Source organism: Trichechus manatus, unplaced genomic scaffold (assembly GCF_000243295.1).
Source record: "Trichechus manatus latirostris isolate Lorelei unplaced genomic scaffold, TriManLat1.0 scaffold00110, whole genome shotgun sequence".
Classification (NCBI taxonomy): domain Eukaryota; kingdom Metazoa; phylum Chordata; class Mammalia; order Sirenia; family Trichechidae; genus Trichechus; species Trichechus manatus.
The window spans coordinates 3,756,734-3,777,421 of NW_004444046.1; the positions used below are offsets into that span (position 1 = coordinate 3,756,734).

Consider the following 20,688-nt stretch of genomic DNA (forward strand, 5'->3'; position numbering starts at 1 on the left):
ATCAGTAGTAGGTCCTGGCTAAACTAGGATTTCGTGGAAAGGGCCTCCGAGTTTTTTTCCCTTATATTGGGTTTGGGAGGGGGAGGCGGGGCGAATTTCAAGGTCTGGGTGTTTGCAGGTGCAGCAGGAGGCCGGTAGATGGCGTTGCGCCCCGAATTAAAGCGCTGCGCCGGCGGCTCCAGCCACCCAGGTGAACCGCCGCCGCCCGCCGTCGCCCGCCGGGCGCAGGCAGCCGGGCTTTGCCCTCCGCCTTGCGCGCTGTCCTGTGCCTTCCGGAGCGGGTGCACCCTGTAGTCCCGACCCGCAGACACAGGGCCGCTGTGAATCCGGGCTGAACTAAGGCTTTTTCTATGTATGAAGTTCTCTTCCCCAGATGTAGCCAAGAGTAACGTTTCCTCTCTGAGACCTTGGAAGATTTCTCTTCCAAGAGACATGGGAAACTATTTCGTATTAACATTATTTTACTAGTATCATCCTTGTCATCAGTTTTGTTACCTACTGAATAAATAGGCCGACTAAGGAAATCAGAGGGAATCGGCAAAGAGACTTAAAAACAGTAAATATCTCTCTTTCTCTCTTGCTTTCCCTCACCTCCTTTTCTACTTTGGTCATATAACAATAACTTCATGTAAAGGCAGAGGCACCCCTCTTTATCGTGGCGCACAACTTGAAGCTTGAAAAGAAGATCCTGAAACCCCAGAGTGGCTAGATAGGCCTTGTTTCTCTTGAAAGAAGCCTCTTGCTATTTCAATAATAACCTTTTAGGAGAAGACCCTGACCTACCTCCGCTCACCAGAAGTGAAACAGAAGAGAGAGCCGGCAGGAGGGAAAGGTTTTTGCAGGGGTCTTGCTTTTCTCCCTGGTTAGCTTGCTTTCCATTAGGTTTCTAAAACAATAAATAAATACAAGCAGCCAAATACCACCACCAGTTCCCTATATTCCTTGGGATTTCTGGTGAAATCTGTTTACAGTAGTTCCCAGTTACAAATTAATCTGCAATAGCCGCTGTCTGCTCAGCAGTAATCAGTAACATGCGTGTTCTGCAGTGTTTAGCGCTGCCCTTGAAATGGGCTATTAAAAATAATGGTTTTACTATAATCTCAAACCGGCTTTAATTTGCAAACATGTATCAGGACTAATGATCTAAATATTAAGGGGATGGAATGGGAGAACAAGCTATAATAAGGTACAGTTTTGGGGAAAGCAGAAACAAAGTGTTTCAAAAGAGAATCATATTTTTAAAAATTTCTCCAGAAGGATTTTTTTTTTTCTCCTGTCTCGTTCTGTTAATTCTTGTTTACCAGGAAAAAAGCATTGGAAAATAGGAGGTTTGAGTGTGAGCTGATAGATTTTCTAGGAGTGTAAAGATTCCCCTTTGGCTGACAGCAGGGCTGGGGTGGGAGAGGTTAATGTGTTTTCTTCCTGGTTTGAAAAGGGCATAAACCCTCCTCAGGCCCCTTCCTTCCTCCCCCAGCTGCGTGGATTGCAGAATCTTTAAAAGGCCCGAAGATTTCCAATAAGGCCACTGGCTCTGCCTTCATTGTGTAACAGTTTATTTAAAATAAGTCAGTATATTAGTTAAAGCAGTAAGAAGTTAGTGCTCCAGTATTCAAGTGATTCCCACAAGACTGTAAGCTGATGCCTCTTTTAAGCCTTAAACTTCATGGTCGTCCCAGAAGTAAAAGTTCTGCTAATGGAGACCCTATGGGCACGGTACATTCCAGCACATCATTAAAGGAAAGAAAAGCAGTCCAGCCAAAGCCAGATGAAATGACTGCACTGTCCACTTTTCATAAGCTTCCTGTGGACAAACAGCACGGTGACACTCTGCAGAGGACAATATTTAAAAACAAGACAACTTGCTGGCAGTTTTCAATACCATAAAGTTAATAAACTATGTTCCCATTCATCCTGACATTATGTTTTTAGTTTATAGAGGAGGGCACTTTATAACCTCAGTCTAAGCAGAGTGGCCTTAATTCTGCAGCTTTGGGTTTTTTGAGGTGGCTAAATACACACTGAACTCCAAGTATGACTTTTTTGTTTTAACACTGTCTTTTTGTAGCTTTTCAAGAACGTACAAGTGCATTTGAACATTTCTGGAGTGCAGTTTCATTCACGGAGATCCTGTTAAATCCCGTTTCATACAGTTCATGTCAAGAAGCATGAAATAATCTGAGAAATTGACATTTGGCTGAACAATAAATGCTTGCTAATTAAATTAGCTGCATGTATAGATATTGATGTGTGTTTAAAAAGAAAATCAATGCTTCCTTTACGTGTCAGAATAGGATTTTGTGAAATCTTACCTAACCTCACTGAGACAAAGATAAGAAAAAATTTAAGTATGTCTTTAGGATTCAAGAGACTTCCCACTGATTCTTATATAGATATTTCACCCAATACAGAGGCTCTAATTTGTCTCGCCTCCTCTTTCTCTCCAAATTCTCTACCACCCACAATTTCTTCTCCCAAATCTTTTGTCTTTAATAGAGTAAGCCTTGTAATGAAATAGACTCAAGAGAAGCTAGATTAGAAAACCATGGAATCAAAGGTAATAAACTCTGTTTAATTTTAATTACTTATATTTTTTTAAACAGGGGGCATATTCCATAAGCTGGGTTCCCTACACCTGAAGGGGAATTCGGAACGCTGGGCAGGCAGCCCCAGCAAAACAGGCTAACACAGAGCTGACAAGGAAAAAGGGCCCAAAAGTCCATAGTCACCAACGCGCATCACCACAGCTCAGGAGAGATATTTCTGGCCACTCTTGATGGACTCTGCCTTTAAAAAAAAAAAAAATTTTTTTTTTTTTTGTTTTGGGGGGAAGCTGTTAAAAAAGAAGAGAGGAAATTAAAGGTAAAAAAAAAATGTAAATAAAAAATTTCCCTTGGTCTGGAAATGGGCCCGACTGAAAGCATGTTAATCTCCACCTCAGTAATTTGGTTCTCCAGGAGAAGACAGAAGCCCTGCTGCTGTGCCCTGCACTTCATAAATCACATCTTTATGTGGACAAGGTCAGGGCACCTAACAGCTCAGACATGGGCCTTTGCAGTGGCTCGAGGATTCAGGCGTGTTTACTCTCCCGCTCGGCTCTCTGAGGGGTAGTCCAGCACGCTTCTAATTACTTTTGATTATTTTCATTTGCTGGGGTCAGTCTGGCTTGCCAGGACTGCTGGAGGGTTGATTTCCTACAAATCTTGATGTCTTTGTAGGACAGCACTGTGTGCGTTCAGAATTAGCACCCCGTTATTGTCCCTACAGCGTGGGATCCCTCGTAATAGATACTGGAATACAAAAGCTTCCCCAGTGAACCATTACTGACTTCCCTTCTTATTAATTAGCTACACAAGAATAATCACCTATCTAATCTTTCTTAAAAATGCAGAAAACCTTAACAGTTGAGTATTTTATAATACATTTGGCCAGAATGAAAGTGATTTTTTTTTTTCTTTGCTTCAACTTAAATATATTTAGTAATGACTAGCAGCTCTTTGGAAACTAAGATGAAATACTTTGCTGAGACAAGAGCACTAGAGAATAAATTGTTATACTCAAAGATTTATTTCCTAAACTCCAATTAAGATTGCCATATTTAAAATATTTTTTGTTGGGCTATTTTGATGTATTTCAGGCCTAAGCCATTACGCTGAGTGGTTATTTTGTGGCTAAAGCATAAAAACAACAAAATACTTATACCAAGTCTAAATGAAAAGATTTTGATAAAATAAAAACTTTAATAAACATATTATAATAAAATTTTGGTAGAGAAAAGGGGAAAAATACCATTATTTTTCTGTTCCCTGTCCCCCTAAAGCAGAGACGTTTAACACTCTGATGTATGCATTAAAAGATATATTCAAGAAAAAAAAGATGAGTAAATAAATATTCACAACAACTGAGGGATACATATTCACAAAAAACATACAACACATCAATCTGGTGATCCAGACAATAAGGAGTTTTACATCATTGAGAACAGATTACTATTATTGTCTTTGTATTTCACAGAAGATAACTTGAATCATGATTATCATTAGAATCTCAAAAAGTCAAATTCCTCTTTCTTCCTAAGTTTATATCAAAGAATTAAGGCCGTAAATTCTTTTGGAATAACCTTAAATCTATAAGGAATTAATTTTTCATTATTCCATTAATTTCAATCTTTCAAAACAGCATTTAACATGTTATGCAGTAACTCCAGGGTCAGCTTCTTCCCCATGGTTTTAGAAACACCACTTAAGAGTGCTTTTCAACTCAATCTTGCGGGGAAAGTGAGTTGGAAGACTTTCTTCTATTCCTGTCTCCACTCCTAACTGTGTGCCTTTGGGTAAATCACTTAACCTCTGAGTTGGTTTCCATGAAAGTTTCATAATATCAGCCTAATAGAAGCGTTGGGGAGATAAATAGGGTAACGCGAGTGTGAACTGCTCTGAGTTCATGGGAACAGGTCAAAATACTATACGTTTCACAATATTTGCGTTTGTGTGATGGGTTAGAGTAAACCTAAACACACACACAATGTGGAAGATAGTCTGGCCCACACTTTGGGAAATGGCAAAGTGTAAGTATTTTTCTATCCTCTTTCTTCCATTCCAATGTCATTTGCCCTAATCCTTACCCTGACCTATGGAAGAGACGAATTTTAAGAAAAATGTTTTTTTTCTCTCAAGCTGTGCTACCCCTGAAGATGTCCGTCTCTGTCTGGCTTGCAGCTGAGTTTGTTCTGTCCCACCCACTGTGTTCTCTGCCAATCAGTAAGAGGAGTGTTCTGAAGCAGAAGTGCAACACCACTGAGATCCAAGCGCCCTAGAAACCAGGGTAGGAGGGCGCACACACACAGACTAGTTTTAAGTCAATATTTGTTACCAAGGCCAGAAAATTTATTCTCTATAATGTTCTGGTGGACTTTAAGGGCGAGGAGGGCAGAAATTGGGTCTATCTTATTCGCTCCTCTTGCCCAGAGCCTAACGTAATGTCTGGCATATAGTAGGTATTCAGCAGATGTTTGTTGAAAAAAATCTATCAAGTCCTTTCTTGGATTTCATTCCCACCAAATTTGTATGCCTGTTACCTCTAGTTTGAATTATTGCAATGACCTCCTATCAGATTTTCTGACCACCACTCACCCTCCCACCAGTTCAGATTGTTCACCTTCCCAACCATCAGCTGTTACTCATACCCTTGCTCAAAATTCTTCAATGGGTTCCAGCTGCCTAACAATTCAGTATAAACTCATCCAAATTTTTTGAGAATTAAATTAAAAAAGCATATAAATCTAGAATTATGTATGTCACAAAGCATATGGTTGATAAATAATAACTATTATTATTGTTAATGGGTTCAAACCTATCAAAGATCATGAAGATGGTACAGGACCGGACAATGTTTTGTTCTGTGATACATAAGGTCACCATGAGTCAGAGCCAACTCAACAACAACTAACAACATTATTGTTATTATTAATATAATAATAATTATTATCATTTTTATTCCTCAGTATATAATCATTTTGCCTCAGTCATCTGGGATGAAATTTTATCTATCCTTCAAAGCTACCCTTTTTGTTATGCCTTTACTGATTTCTACCAACCAAGTTTGAACTTTTCATCATTCCCCCCCATAACCCTCTGTGGGTTTCTCTCATAGTTTATGGCCAATTCTACATAGCTACCTACCTACCTACCTTACAGTTGCTTCTGTAATGGTCTTATCCTCCTTAAGAGCCATCTTATGATTCTCAAGGGTGGAATCAAGTTTTGTTCACACTGACATCTTCAGGAACATCTTTCCATAGTACACTAAACTACCTTTGATCTTCCCTTGCAAGGGTGAAATAAGTATGGCTGAAATGCATACGGAATTGCAATATTTAATATCCAAGGAAACTTGGCTATTTAGTGCTGATCCCCCGCAGGAATCAACTGATGCACTGATAATTCTCATTTAGGGAATTTAGAGAGGAATTCCTGCCACTGCTGCTGCTTCTCAGGAGTAGTACCATATTGCTCCTTCCCTCCTCCACAACATTTCCGTTTCTGTACCAACTATCTACCCTTTACCTGGGTGCAGACCCTGGACAACATCTTGGACTCATCCCTTCCCTTTGTCATTGGCTTGGTCAATCTGTTAAACTGTTTCTACCAAAAAGACAAAAACAAAAACCAAACCCGTTGCCATCAAGTCGATTCCTACTCATAGCGACCCTATAGGACAGAATAGAACTGCCCCATAGAGTTAAGCTGTTTCTACAGGACCCTCAAATTCCTATTAGCACTGACCTAGTGGAGGCCCTTAGTCATTTTAGGCCTAAATTTTTACGGCATCTTTACACCAGAATTTAGTCTTCCTGAAATAATGGGATTATCACAATAATCCCTAAAAACAAAAAGTAAAGGAAAAAAAGAAAAGAAAAACCACATTAATAAAAACTCCAGTGGATCTCAGAATGTTAGAAAATAAAGCCCCTAATCCAAAAAGCAATCTCCTCTATAATTTGATGCCAATTTATCTTTCCAGACCAGTGTTCTCCTTCTTTCCTCTACACAAATCTTTAGCTCTGGTTAACAACTGGGAACATAAGTAGAAGCTCTATGTACTTTAATGTGTTCATGAAAGTCCCAGAATGCAGGCCCTTCACTTCTCTTATCTCTGATAGTCACAGCATTCAGGAGATGAACAGTTCCATTTATCAAAATCATGCACAGTATTCAAGGCTCCCTTCCTTGAAATTCTTACAGTACTTATTACTAAAATCGTTCACTAGTCAGACATCGTATTTAGGGTCATTTGGGATATTTCTATTATCTGCAGATCTACAAGTAAGCTGTGTGTCAATGCCTTTCACACCAGCATTTTTTAGTCAGTGAATTGTTAACAGGTATTCCCTGGAAAAATGTGTCCTGGGGCCAAATGAGGTAAAGATAGGTCCCTCTTGGAGCTTCACAATAAACACCAAAGTGGTAAGTGCTCTAAGACTCTAAAAGTCTAAGAATTCCATCAGTTTAAAAAAAAACCCTATTTGGTTTGTTTAACCTGGCATCATCCAAAGGTATTTAAACATGTATGAAAGTCCTTTCCCCTTTCACTAAAACACCTAAGAGGAACAATTTTGGAAATAAAGCTTTATATTACTTTGTATCTGTTTCAGCAAGGCACAGGTATTTCCCATATACTTTTTTTTTTCTATTAACTGACTGATTATTTTCAACTCATGATGGACTGTTTTCAACTCTTGATCAAAAATGTCACTGCAAAAGATTAATAAATAAATAGATACAAAATCAAGTCTCAACTTTTCCTTCAACTTGTGAAGGCATTTAGAAGGTCTATCAAGCTCATAAAGTAGATGATCAGTAAACTCTAGCCAATTGATCCTTTGCCTTTAAACTGTCATAACTGCCCTTGAGTATATGGAATGAGACGCTTCCAAAGGAATGTGTACAATCTTATTTCAAAATCAATCCACTCCTTCCTATCCTCTTCCATTAAAAGCTCTTCTGAAGCATAGATCTTACCATGGTCATATTTACCTGCAAAGTTTTGTATTATTTAGACTTTTCTTAACAACATTTGGCATTATCTAGATATGTATTTCCCCAGGAGAAATAAAAACAGCAAGGCAATCTCAGTCTAAGGATGCCTGAGTTAAATGTTTAAGAATTTGCCTTTTCTCCAGCTTCTGATATTGGATTCATGTGTTTTGCTTGCCTATGGCTGTCTAACCATTAAACTAAGTGGACATTAAATCAGATGGCATGCAAAATTACAGGAATTTGATCTTCAGATAAATCACAAACCTTGATGAACTAACGCTGTTCCAGATGAATTAACTCATCGTCCTGAGGAACAGAACATTTCACAGGACCGAACCATACAATCTTCTTTGTAAAGAGTATTAATGGCTGTGATTAATTCTTGATCTATTGAAAGTGTTTACTTCTAACTAAAGAGCCAGGCACTAAAGGATGGTGGGAGGGAGTAGGGGAGAAGGGGCAGTTCTAGCCTCAGAATCATTGCTCCACTCCCAAGCTTTGACAGCGGGTGCTAGTTATGCCTGGTTATGATGTCTCGGTTACAGAATTATTAAGAAACAATCAATATGTTAAGTTCTTATCAATGACTCAGTGAAATAGTCATCTTTTATCCATGTTAGAACTACTCAAATTCCATTTTTCTGTGTCAATGGCCATACTCAGATACTATAAAAGAATAACATAAAGCCTATAAGGCCAAAAAACACGTGTTAGGCTTATAATCCATTTAATGGGAGTCACATCTTGTGGTACATGTCAAATGGTAGAAGGTCAAAATATTCCCATAGTGGTTAAAATACCAATAAAATCTCAGTATCATTGAGAAAATATGGACATTGATTTCAGCTGTGGCTTTGAAAACATCTTTGTTATAATTTTTGTTGAGTCAATTCTTTGACTTCAAGTAAAATCCTAAAATAGCCTGTCTATAAACTTCAGAATTAAGGACTGGTCAATCTCCAAGATGCGGATTCTCAGAGGTATTTGTGTTTTGGTATGTAGTTCTTAGCTGGAAAACAAATCCAAGCTTGTTAATGCAGTGTTTTACAGCTAGAAAGGGGAACGCCAGAAAGGACATGAATGGAAACACTTAAAGAGGAAAGAAAAATACGTACCCTGATTCACACTCAATTTCTCTCTCCATATGATCTGGACCACCAGTTTACAAATAAACCCCGAAACCCAGTCATGAGGCCGAGAAGATCGAAATTATGAGGCTTGGAAGGTAAGATTGAGATGACTGCAAATTTTAAATTTTAAACTTGTACTTTTATGAAATATTACATTGTGTCTTACACATTTTTTATATTTTTCTTCCCCACTTCAACTCTTAAAAGAGCTAACAAAGTTCACAAGTCTTTAAAAAAGTTGTTGGAAGAATCAAATTTAAATGTTATGTAACGTAGTAGCTATGTAATGTGCTTTTCTTAAGATTTGCGTTTTTGTCATCTCTGCAGAAATTACCATAAAAATGTTTATCTTTTCCTGTACACATATTCTTCGTAACCAGTACTAGAATATTTCAAGTTAGTCATTAAAAGTCTTTATAAAAATATATTTTGCTAAATTTCACTCCTGGAAAACACAGTGAAGTTGCAACATGTGCACACATAACTTACTAATATTCAAATGTTGTGAAGAGAGAGATTGATACAACAAGCCTTTACCCAGAAAAGAGCATGAGATAGAGACATGAATCATCTGTTCCCTCAGTAGGAATCAGTGTTCAAATGCCTTTTGTATTATGAGTATCTTGTTGCATTGAGTGTGACTCTTGGGTTTAAAGCTATGTACTTTTCACACCATGCAGTCTCTGAATGCAAATACACCATTTCCTCTGGTGCTCAACTGAAGACATGGCAATCCATTCCAACACTGGATGATTTAAGGGTTGAGCAAGGGAAATTTGGATTACACTTGATTTTCAATTACTTGCTCACTGTAGAACCTAAGCCCTCAGTAAGATGTAAATTCATGGAATTCAGTTTTGGTTTTGAACAGTATTCTTTTCAGTGACAAGATAACACTTCATAAATAATTAAGACAAATAAATAAATAAATGACACTCTTTATCCACAGTATTCATGGAGGGCAAACAACACTTCTTCTCTAACTCTTCCCTGTGCTCAATCGTTTTATTTTATCTGCTCCAGGTGATAACCGGTTCATGACTCACATACTCAATTTAAATTCTACACGCCTAGGAAGGGATGGTAATAGTCAGTTTTCACAACCGTCCTGCATCCTATAGCTTTCAGCAGGGATGGTTTTCGGGCTGAATGTGGTCAGATGCCATAATGAGGTAAGCGCTTCTTCCCAGGTCTCAGTAGACTATAAGCTTCTTCTCTGCAAATATGGAGTCACTTGGGCTCATGAGCTGTAGGTCTCATCCCCAGTTTCCTGCAAGGCTGTAGTCCTCTGATGTTGGAGCCCTGGATGCAGTCTGCTATTCTCAGGGGTGGATTAACAGTAAGCAAGCTACACATGGGCTTAAAGTAAGCAAGGTACTCACGGGCTTTTGTGCTTACTTATTGGGTAATCAATCCTTCCCTGGCTACATTTATGTGACATTGAGAGAGCTGCTTAAATTTCTTGAGCCTCTCAATATCTCTAAAGAGTGGCAACGTCACCTACATTATAGGGGGTTGTTAGGATTAAATAATTGAGATAATGTATATAAAGCACTTAGCACAATGCCTGGAGGAGCCCTGGTGGCACAGTGGTTAAGCACTGGGCTGCTAACCAGAAGGTCGGCAGTTCAAATCCACCAGATACTCCTTGGAAACTCTATGGAGTAGTTCTACTCTGTCCTATAGGGTCACTATGAGTGGAAATCAACTCAATGGCAATGGGTTTGCTTTGTTTGATAATGCCTGGTACATAGCAGGGATTCAGAGGGAGGTAGCATAGCATAGCAATTAAAATAGAGTAGAACATCCTGGATTTAAATCACAGCTTCACTGTGACCTAGGCAATGATATGTGACAAGTTATTTATCACCTCAGTTTTCTCATCTGTAAATGAGTTTAACTCTATAAAATAGATGTTACCTTCTGCATAAATGCCCTCTATGTTTTTTTTTCCTAGACCTCCTTATATCAGAAATGAAACAAACATATTTTTTTCCTCCTAACTTGTTTGCTGATCACTCAGGCAGAAGTTTCTTCTCTTTTCTTTTTATGAGAAACAGAAATGGAAACATACATAGCCAGAGAAAATAAGCAAAATAAGTGATGTTGTTGTGTGCCGTTGAGTTGATTCCGACTCATAGCGGCCGTATAGGACAGAGTAGAACTACCCCATAGGGTTTCCTAGGCTGTAATCTTTACAGGAGCAATTCGCCAAGTCTCTTCTCCCACTGATCAGCTGGTGGGCTCCAACCTTCAGACTCTCAGTTAGTAGTTGAGTGCTTAACTGCTGTGCCACCAGAACTTCTAACTCAGTGATAGGAATGCAAATTAAATATAGTTTACAACAACTTCACTAGAAATCTCAATCCTAGTGGGGGAAAGTATTTCCTAAAAATGGAGTTTTCTCTCTCTCTCATTGCCACCAGTATCTCTGGACATCCCAAGAAGACACTATGTGAGGAAGAGCTAAAACCTTCTACCAAAAACCAGAATCAAAAACTATTGTGACACCTTTGGGGCCCCAGTCAAATCTTCAGGTAATCGCAGCAGACATCTTGACTGCAACCTGATGAGACCTTGAACCAGAAACGCCCAGCTAAGTCACTCCTGAATTCCTGAACCACAGAAACTGAGGACAATAAATGTTTATTGTTGTTTTCAGCCACTAAGTCTTGGGGTAATTTGTTATGCAGCAATAGATTCCTTGTACACCAGCCAAAGCTTTTTGGTAGTTGTGGAGAATTCAGTTGGCTGCCTGCCTCTGATTATCAGAGCATTCAGGCCTGTGAAGGAGGCACCCTCATAGCCTGTTTTTAGCTTTAGCCTGCCCCTGCCCTGATGCAGCTCGAAAGAGAGTAGTTTCACACCAGCTCCTATCTAACAAATACTTGCCTCTGGTTCTTCTCCTGGACTATTACTCAATAGACTCACTAGGGTATCGCAGGAGCCATAAAGTTGAGAAGCATTATAGTAAATAAGACTTGTGTAAAAATGGCATGGGGGCAGTGTCTGACCTCCTCTAACTTCACGAGGAGGAAGGAGAATCAAGATCAAGAGCCCAAGGCTGATTCCTATCTGGTGGGGGTCAGACATTCCTCCTCTCTCTGCCATCTTTATCCCACTTCTGACACCAACTGTAAAAATAGCATGGGGGTGGTGTCTGACCTCCTCTAACTTCACAAGGGAAAAGGAGAACAAAGATCAACAGCGCAAGGCTGACTCCCATGAGGTGAAAGCCAGACAAGCCTCCTCTCTCTACCATCTTTACCAATTCTGACACCAGCTGTCCCTCCCACAGCACTCTCTACTGGATTTGATAATTCATCGCAATGGCCACACAGAACTCACAGACCATACTCATGATTATGGGGTTTATTAGGGAAGTAACAGGTTACAATGCAGGCTCAGGAACACCTAAGGATACAGTTCTCCCACCAGGACAGCCTCTTGCCAGCTGTGCTTGCAGGCATGCATCTCCCTGGACCTCTGTCTCTGCCCAAAGGCACTCAGCTATCTTGCTCTGTGGACCAGGAAGCCCATCACGCTGTCTCCTACGGGTCTCTCCTGCTGATCTCTCCTTCTTTGGGGGTGGTGGGCTCTTCTCTTTCCTACCTCTGAGGTGGCTTATTTCAAGCTCAATGGGATGGCAAAACTAACCAATCCCCTTGGTGGGCCACAGTTACCCTATAACACAGTCCTGCCCAATCACCTGGGTGGGAGTTACAAGGTCATGGCTAGAAAGGCCACACACAAAAGTAATCAATTGCACTGCAACTTGGTATTTAGGATAAGGCCAAATTATGGAAGGCTTCCTAAATCCCACTGGAATTCGGCTTGAATGGGATTGAAAACAGATAAAGGCAGCGATTTGTAAGTTTTAAAGTGGTGACTTCATGGAAATAAGATTCCAGAAAGATATACTTATGGTTCCAGAGGCACCACACAGTAGATCATGAGTTCTCAACTGGTTAGGGGCTTTGTACCAAATTAGGGTTAAGTTGGCTTGCAAATTCAGTCTGCTTTTTTGTTGTTGTTTATAAAATGGCTAAGACTTTGATCTTTGAACATAGGAGTGTACCACTAAACTGTTTACCAGGGATTTCCCAAATTAAGCTCCAGCCCAAATCTAGGAGAAAGGCAATACAACCATATCAGTGCCAAATGTATCAATGAAAAATAATATTAGCAAACACCCCACTATCACCATCACCACCATGGACTAGGGCCTTGCCTTTGGTCCAGGACACTTCTTAGAGCTGCAGCCACTTCCAGTAAAGGGACCCTTGGCTTCCATGTCCTCAGTCTCCCAGAGGGCTAACAAGGATTGCATGACTATGAACCAAATCATATCAGATAGAGACAGAGAACATCGTAGGGACATAGAACATAGAACACATTATCCTTTTCAAAGGCTTTCACTTCAGTTAATTAAGTCACTAAGTATACAAACTATGAGAGGGCATGACAAGTAAAATTATCAACAGATTAGAAATGAGACAAGATGGGGACATCAGAGAATTTGCCCAAAGTGCCAGTGCTGGAAAGTGGTAGAACTGTGGCTGGAAGACGGAAGTTTTTATTCTTAACTAGTGTTTTCTCTACTATTCCAGTGGTGCCTCATCTAGCCAGGCAAAGAGGCTGGATTTACATTTTATTTTATTTTTTCTCCTAGAGAATCTGGTAATTTTATTTATCACTCCACCTCACTTTGCCTTTGCAGTATTCATGTTTAAATATTTTTTAAAAACTATCTTCCAAATTACAAAAGCAGTAATTCTTGTTTTAACAATTAACACAACACAGAAGTATTTCACCACTCTAAGGTAATCAATATCCAGTCCAGTGTGCTTTCTTTCCATGTAGCATTCTTTGCTCATGCAAAACAGAGAAGCATATATACATATATAGGGTTTTCTTTGTTTTTTACCAAAATAGTTATACTGTACGTATTACTCTATAACTTCCTTGTTCTGGGTATGACGGTATATTGCAGACATGCTACAAGTAAGATCTAGATCTATTTTTAAATTATTTTTCTAATTTTTATGCATGTATATATTCACATGTACACACATGCACACCCATAATTTTACCTGAATTCTTGGGCTTTGGAATAACTTTGGGATATCTCGCCAACCCCCACTCACCTCTCCCCAATGCCTTAGTTCTTAGTGCACAGGTTAAAAATGACCAAACTAGACATGCTACAGAACAAGGTATTAGAAGCCAGAGGGAATGAAAAATTAATTTAAACCACGGTCCTTGCTGCTAAGGCCCGTGCAATCTATTTGGAGAGACAAGACTAAGCTACTTGAAAGAGCAGCAAATAGTACAAGACCGTAAGTCGTTAAGTACTAAATTATGTGTTCGAATGATAAGTGCTGCAGAGATTCTGACAGGAGGGAGAGGAGTAAAGGCTAGAATGGTAGGGGAAGCTTCATGGACAAGGCGAGACTGGGGCTTTTCGAAGGCAGGGCAAAAGTGTGTTCCTGGGGAGCTTACCATGCGCTTGAGTTAGGCTCAGCGTACTTTCAATGCTTGTTTAATTGCTTTGATAAAACCCAGCATCCATTTGTTCCTCAGGTGCATAAAATCTAGATTATAGTAGCTTAGATGTGTGCATATTAATGTGTGTGTTCTAAACAAATATATTAATTTTCCCAATGGAGTCTAATATACCGGGTAGGTTTATACTCTATACTGGGTGAATCTGTCAGCATAAATTAAACGAACATTGAAAAATAATTGTTCTGGTAAAATCTAAAAGCAGTAAATATGCTGATAAATTTTCTGGAGTAGTTCTTTTTTTACTCCAGGAATAACTGGTAATTTACTGAAGGTTCACATGAGTGCATAATGCTTTGTAGGCTAACTAGGAATACTTTATTTCAGATAGTAAGTCTTCCTGTTTTAACAACCAAAGACATTATCATCCATGTTATAGTCAACTTATTTGCAAATAATAATTACAAAAAGCACAAAATTCTTTACTCCTCATTGCTGTTGTTTGTGTTGTAACCTAAAAATCTACCACCCCACTGTCATTTGGCTGTGCTGTGGTGACTTGCATATTTCTACGATGCTGGAAGCTACGCCACTGGTTTTTCAAAGTATCAGCAGTGTCACCCATGGTGGACAGGTTTCAGTAGAGCTTCCAGGCTAGGACAGACTAGAAAGGCTTGGTGATCTACTTCCAAAAGTTAGCCAATGAAAAGCCTATGGATCACAACAGAATATTGCCCTATATAGGGCTGGAAATTGAGGCCCCTAGGTTAGAAAGTAGTCAGAATACACAGAGGCTGCAACAGTGGACTTAGAGCATACTAATGATCATGAAGATGGCACAGGACCCAGCAGCATTTCTTTCTGTTTTACATGGGGTCGCCATGTGTTGGAGGTGACTAGATGGAAGCTATCAATAACAACTTTAAAATAAATCCAAGGATTTGACTTTTTTGTAACTTGTTTGCTTAAGATTAGGAATGTAGGCAAAATACATTCTTTAGTTTTTCACTAAAAGCAAGCGTATTTAAATATTTTATTTCTAACATTATTCAGTCTTGCTAATTTCATTAATTCACTCACTTATTCATTCCTTTTAGAAATAAATCAGGGATTGTCCTTACCGAATTATCATCTTTAAAAAAACCCTGCGACAACAAGATGGCAAGTGGTTTGAGGCGGGGCAAGTAGATACTGGATGACTAATTAGCAAGCTATTGAAAGAGATAATAGAAGCAAGAGATGATGGTGGTGGTGGTGGTTGTTAGCTGCCTATGGAGTCAGCTCCTACTCATGGTGACCTCATGTACAACAGAATGAAATGCTGTTAGGTCCTCTACCATCTTTAGGATCATTAGTATGCAAGAGTCAATTGTTGCTGCCACTATGTATTTCGAGTGCCTTCCAACCTAGGGGGCTCATTTTCCCACACTACATCGGGCAGTATTCTACAGAGATGATGATACGATGGTAAAAAATAATTATTATAACTTAGTATAGAGTCGCTATGAGTCGGAATCAACTCTATGGCAGTAGGTTTGGTTTTTTGGTTTTTAATCACTTAGTGAGTGCCTACTCTATGCCAAGTTCTTACTATGGATCATTTCCTTTACTAACCCCCCAACAGTCTGTAAGGTGATTGTTAGCCTTATTTTACAGATGACAAAACTGAATTCAGTACAATCCAGTAAATAACTTGCCCAAGGTCACACAACTGGTAGTATCAAAGATATGATGCAAACTGATTAATCTGTCTGTATATTCTGCCATGTTCTTTTTCCAAGGCTACACTGCCTCAGGCATAAAGACCTGAAAGTGTGGCCTGCTAAGATGTCATCTGTCTAATAATTGAGAGTTGGCATTTAGGATCACTCTGAGCCAACCACTGACTGGCAGAGACCTTAAGGAACCCTATCCTCAGTTTAATAATCGATATTAGATGAATATAGGAACTGCCTAATAAAGGGTATCTTTAAGACCAAGGTAGACTTCTGGGATATCAGGGAATCTGTGTATTAGTAATTAATAGTCACTGCGAATGTGAAAATGTAGGCCAGATAAGCAACGTCATTTTCCCCAGGCTCAATCATAATCAGAGTGAGAATAAATTTATGCCAATGCTTGGTTCGTGGCACCATACCATTTTTCAATTACTCTCTCATGGATTAAATGTATTTTAACTGTAGTCTTTTAAGAAAAGACACATGAAAAAGAAATTCAGTACTCAATACCATGAAGAAAGTCCCTTCTTAAAAGTAAAATTCTAACCCACTAAAGTTTCCAAAAGTGAACCTAGAAAACACAGACCCCCTATCGTCATCTTACGTTCCTCACCTAGATTTGCAAAGAAACATACAGGTAAACAAAATAATTTCTAATTTTTCTGCCCCCAGTTATGAATCTATGTCATAATATAACCAAAAACCAAAGCAAACCCGTTGCTGTCGAGTCGATTTTGACAGATAGCGACCCTATAGGGCACAGGAGAACTGCCCCATAGGGTTTCCAAGGAGGGCTGGGTAGGTGGATTTGAACTGTGGACCTTTTGGTTAGTGGCTGAGCTCTTAACCACTGTGCCACCAGCGCTCCATGTCATAATATGGATGGTAATAAAAACATTGCAACTTGATTTTCAAAATTGTATCATTAAATGATAGTTATGTCTCATAGCCCAGGGAAGGTCATTTTGGGTTATTGGTGGTGGTTTCCACCTAAATCTAGCATGTCTGCCCTGGCTATCTACTTTTTTATCTGATTATTTACACTGTTTTAAACTTCCTTATGCTTTTATCATCAAAAACCACTTGTGGTCTGCATCCTGGGCGCAAGGCACTGACGTCATACTGTAGTCCTTGTCTAAGCCATGTTCCTAGCAAAGTTCCCTGACAAAAGTGTTATCTACATACAGCTACTGTAGGTTTGGGCAGGAAATAAACTGGTTTATAAAAGTAGATCTTAAAATGGAAAGATGTTTCAAGACATCTTTGAAACTGCTGAATAAGAGTTCTTAAAGCTATTGGTGAAGACAGCTATAGATGCATGTAATTGGAAAGCATCTAAGATTTCACCTCTTAAAACTGTTAGGTAATAGAAATAAATTGTTTTTTACACCATTAGACTTCCAAACTATGACTATGCTTAAATGAGCATTCATTCTAGCGAGGATTAAAGTGAAACATGCATGAAGAAAGATGAAATGAAGTTGTAAAACTGACTAATTTCAGAAACGAAAGGAGATAGAGTATAACCAAAATGTTGCAACAACACCGGATGGTCAAGCCATTTATAGCATAAGAGATGTTTGTAATTAGTCAATGTTTTTCATCACTAGGAAAAAAATATGTGGTTTTAGATATCATGTTTAAAGCACCTAAAGAACCCAAAGTTGTCATGCTAAATACAAGAGATCTAAAGATCTGCTGTTACACATCCATTACATTTAGTGAGCTGTCCATTGGCTTTTTTGAAGTGCCGTATACACGATCTTGCAAGGCGAAACACTTTATGTACCATAAGAAATTTGAGGCATAATGTTTAATGTTCACAAGATAAGTTAACAAAACTGTATGCCGGTGACTTTTTTATTTCCCTGTTTTATGTCCTTCAGTTACTTTAAGGAAAGATAAACAAGAAGGTAGGAGAATAAAATGTGCCTTTTCCTTCTACCTTTTTTCACTCTTTCCTAAATTAAATTATAACTGCTGATTTGCACCCAAGGAAGAAATCATGTTAAAATATGCTTTTTTTTTTTTTTTTTAATGTTTAGATAACAGCTTTCAAAACATAGCTAAGTAAAATGTGTTTTGAGATGGAAAACATTTGGTCTTTTATGCAGCTTTCAACAGCTTAAGTGAAGGGATTTTTAATGTTCCCAAACAGCTGGGCCATACCGTGTGTATCATGAATTCCACTCTCATTGAAGGATTCCACCTCCCTGACTGCAGGGAGAGGTTCTCAGCTTGTTCTTGCTGCTTGTCCATCTTAATAACATCCCATTATTATCACAGTTTCTCATGGCAGTGAATGCTGAAAGAACTTATTCTTGAACAAAACATAAAATATTTTTCTCAACAAATGCGAATGGTCTTCTATTTACTGTGATGGCTGTAGAATACAGCAGGTTAATGTACATTGGAATAATAATAATAACAGTATAGAAGAGGAGGGGAGACTGTGTTCCTTATTTTCTGAACCTCTGCTAACTTTCTCAAAGTTGGTATGGAACATTCCAGTGTACATTTTCTGAATTGTCTAAATTTTTAATACTCTCGAAATCGCTTCAAACGTATACGTAAAAGTAGTTTTTCAGAACCACTAAATATTTCACAATTATTTTATTACCCTTTCCCATGTAAGGGGTTGAGTATAAATGTTTCTCTGCATTTGTACTTATTGATGTGACTATAATAACTAAGGTAATGAAGGGGTTGTGGATGGGATTCACACATAGTGACAGATAAATATGAAAACAAAACTGTCAATGAAAAAAAAATTGTAGAATAGTGATTTAATACAAATGGACTGAGTAAAAGTACATTTTACAGTTAATAACAGTCTTACTGTTTTATACCCAAAGTGTAAAAAATGACAATTCAAAAGCTTGCATACACTAAATACATAAACCACATAAATAAACTCTGTACATAAGTACGCAAACTGGTTTGCAAGAAATAGCAAAAAGATTATTGTCTATTTTTATAACCTCTTATTTGTTGTTTGTTTTGTAACAAATTTCACTTTTGTTTTCATCTATTCATCTCTAATTTAGAGGTTGGACTGGATGGAAATGTATCCCCAGCTGCATGTTCACTCCTTGTTTCTTCCCCTACTCGCCTAACTCTTCATTCCCACTGCAAGCCTTCTCTCCATGGCCAGCATTGCTAACAGCTAAGGACTGGCAGTGAGTGGTGGAAGAGAGCAGAACTCCATTATATGACACATCTAATTGGCCAGGGAGCTCAAGGTCCCACATGATAGATGAATACATATACTTGCTATCAACCGTGCGGTTCTAAACAATAAACAACTTCTAATATGTAGATCCCCCACGCGTTTGTCAGTTTGTTGTACTTTGGGGGCTTGTGTGTTGCTGTGATGCTGGAAGCTATGCCATTGGTATTCAAATACCAGCAAGGTCACCTATGGTAGACAGGTTTCAGCTGAGCTTCCAGACCATGACAGACTAGGAAGAAGGAACTGGTGGTCTACTTCTGAAAAGAATTAGCCAGCGAAAACCTTATGAATAGCAGCAGAACATTGTCTGATACAGTGCCGGAAGATGAGCCCCTCAGGTTGGAAGGCACTCAAAATATGACTAGGGAACAGCTGTCCCCTCAAAGTAGAATCAACCTTAATGACGTGGATGGAGTCAACATTTTGGGACCTTCATTTGCTGATGTGGCACTACTCAAAATGAGAAGAAACAACTGCAAACATCCATTAATAATTGGAACCTGGAATGTACAAAGTATGAATCTAGGAAAATTGGAAATCGTCAGAAATGAAATGGAATGCATAAAGATCGATATCCTAGGCATTACTGAGCTGAAATGGACGGGTATTGGTCATTTTGAATGGGACAATCATATGGTCTACTATGCTGGGAATGAGCAGTTGAAGAGGAATGGCGTTGCATTCACCATCAGAAAGAACATTTCAAGATCTATCCTGAAGTACAACGCTGTCAGTGATAGGATAATATCCATACACACACAAGGAAGATCAGTTAATGCAACTATTATTCAAATTTGCACACCAACCACTAAGGCCAAAGATGAAGACACTGAAGATTTTTACCAGCTTCTGCAGTCTGAAATTGATTGAACATGAAATCAGGATGCACTGACAATACTGGTGGTTGGAATGCAAAAGTTGTAAACAAAAAAGAAGAATCGGCAGTTGGAAAATTGGCCTTGGTGATAGAAATGATACTGGAGATCGTATGATTGAATTTTGCAAGACCAAGAACTTCTTCATTGCAAATACCTTTTTTCACCAGCATAAACGGCAACTATACACATGGACCTTGCCTGATGGAATACACAGGAATCAGATCGACTACATCTGTGGAAAGAGATGATGGAAAAGCTCAATATTATCAGTCAGAACAAGGCCAAGGGCCAACTGTGGATCAGACCATCAATTACTCACGTGCAAGTTCAAGTTGAAACTGAAGAAAATTAGAACAAGTCCAGGAGAGCCAAAGTACGACCTTGAGTATATCCCGCCTGAATTTAGAGATCATCTCAAGAATAGATTTAACGCATTGAACACTAATGATGGAAGACTAGAGGAGTTGTGGAATGACATCAAGGACATCATACATGAAGAAAGCAAGAGGTCATTAAAAAGACAGGAGAGAAAGGAAACATCTAAATGGATGTCAGAAGAGACTTTGAAACTTGCTCTTGAACATCGAGTAGCTAAAGCAAAAGGAATAAATGATGAAGTAAAAGAGCTGAACAGAAGATTTCAAAGGGCGGCTTGAGAAGACAAAGTAAAGTATTATGATGACATGTGCA

At 38.8% G+C, this 20,688-nt stretch overlaps 1 protein-coding gene across 1 annotated transcript in view; it reads right to left on the bottom strand.

The window, feature by feature from the left end:
* MECOM (MDS1 and EVI1 complex locus) overlaps positions 1–20,688 on the bottom strand; it is a 617,334-nt gene that overhangs the window by 67,222 nt on the left and 529,424 nt on the right. The gene's annotated exons all lie outside the window — the stretch shown is intronic.